Here is a 2,244-nt window from a genome sequence, read left to right on the forward strand (position 1 = left end):
GTTCTTAACACAGCTATTTCTTCCACTGGAGTTTTTCCTCTTTGGTTGACACTGAATCTTCTACGGGCCAGCACTAGCATGAGTTTTAGTCTTATCAGCTTAGTTCCTGTTCTAAGCATCATCAAAGGAGGTAAGTTCTTCTTCACTGGGGCTACTTTACCACTGGTGACAGAGTAAGTTTTTTAGATCACATCTCAGTTTTGTTACTTTCTGAGAAACTCACTTTCTGAGAAAGTCACCCACCTATCTGCCTGTTTTACTTTGAAACTCATCTGCCACCCACCTACCTGCCTGATTCAGTTTGAATCAAGATTCAGTAAGTATGTAAAGATTCAGTAAGTGTGCATAGACATGGGCCAAGATTCAGCAGGTATGTAAAGATATGGGCCATGAGAAAGTAAGCTATAGATTACCCAAAAGTCTTTACCTACTGTGTAAATTGGACTTCTTTTTTTATCTAGTTGGAGGGCCATACCCAGTGGTTCTTTGGGGAGAGGTTATTTTTTGCTTTGTAGTCACTCATTGTAGCTATATGTAGTGCTCCCAGAAGTTCTTTAGAGACAATGAGTGATCCCACTCAGGTGTATCTCCTGCGTGGGAAGCAGGTGCTCAGTCCCTTGAACCATCTTCATGGTCATTTATGCTCTTTAGATAACTACACTAAAGACTAACATTTCTTTATTACTCATTTTTGTTTGTGTTGTGGGGGGGGGCTAGGGGGCACACCCCGCAGCCCTCAAAAGTTACTCCTGGCTCTGTGCTCAGAAATCGCTCCCGGGGGCAGGAGCAGTGGCACAACCATTAGGGCATTTGCCTAGCACATGCTAATCTAGGACAGACAGTGGTTTGATCCCCCAGGATCCCATAGGGTCCCCCAGGAGCGATTTCTGAGCACATAGTCAGGAGTAACCCCTGAGTGCCATCAGGTGTGCCCCCCCAAAAAATAAATAAAATCGCTTCTGGCTCAGGGGACCCTATGGGATGCCTGTCCTGGATCAGCTGTGTGCAAGGCAAAAGTCCTACTGCTGTGCTACCACTCAGGTCCCAAGCCTAACATTTTAAAATGTAAAAGTAAATAAAGTTGAACAGCCTATTATAATTACCAAACATGAAAGATCAAGAAAAATGACTTATAATCTGAAATAGAAACATATATTAAAATATAACAGAGTTAATAGGGGATAACAGAGCCTTGGAGCACTCACTGGTGATGAAATTTGTCACTGATGGTGGGATTGGTGTTAAAACATTATATACTTAAAACTTAACTATTGATAAATTTGTAGACTATAGTTCTTTAAATTTGAAATATAATATAACTAAAAAGGAAAAATAGATCATTGGTTTAATGGACAAGAATTTAAAATATTTGTTATAAATATTCTAAAAATGCTAAAATAAGTAAGAAGAGATTCACAAGAATAATGGGGATAAAGAGATAATATAGCATAGCAAGTAAGGCATTTGTCATACATTTGGCAAGACAAGCCCAGGTTTTCTTTGGGCAAACCCATTAGGTTCCCAGAGCATAACCAAAAGTAATTCCTGAGTGCATAACCAAGAATAAGTCCAGAGCTTTCTTGGGAGATAATGCTACAAAAAATAATTTAAGATATGGAAGATTTAAAAGAACATAATCAAGGGTCCAGAGTGGTAGTGTAAGTGGTAGGGCATTTGCCTTGCATAATAACCTAGGATGAATCATTGTTCCATCCCTTTTTTTTGTTTGTTTATTTTTGTTTTATTTTTGGGCCACACCCAGTGATACTCAGGGGTTACTCCTGAATATGTGCTAAGAAATTGCTCCTGACTTGGGAGACCATATGGGATGCCAGGGAATCGAACCTCGGTTCGTCCTAGGTTAGCCATGTGCAAGGCAAATGCCCTACTGCTTGTGCCACCACTCTGGCCCCAATTCAGGAACAATTTCTAAAAGCATAGCCAGGAGTAACCCCTGAGTGTCACCGGGTGTGGCCCAAAAAGCAAAAACAACAACAACATAATTAAGCCTAAAAAAATACTATAAAGTATGAAATAAATGTTATATTAAATAAACATCATAACATATTAAGTGCTGAAAGTATTTAAAAACTTTAAAATAAAATATGATAGCTTACACATATTAGAATGCTGTCATAGTAAAAACTGTGAGAAGAAAATATAGATTACAGAGACATAGTTCAGGAGGTCTGTACTGGCTTGTATTGCATGCAGCTGACTCTGATTTAATGCCCCCATCACATA

The sequence above is a fragment of the Suncus etruscus genome, chromosome 3 (genome assembly GCF_024139225.1).
Source record: "Suncus etruscus isolate mSunEtr1 chromosome 3, mSunEtr1.pri.cur, whole genome shotgun sequence".
Lineage (NCBI taxonomy): Eukaryota > Metazoa > Chordata > Mammalia > Eulipotyphla > Soricidae > Suncus > Suncus etruscus.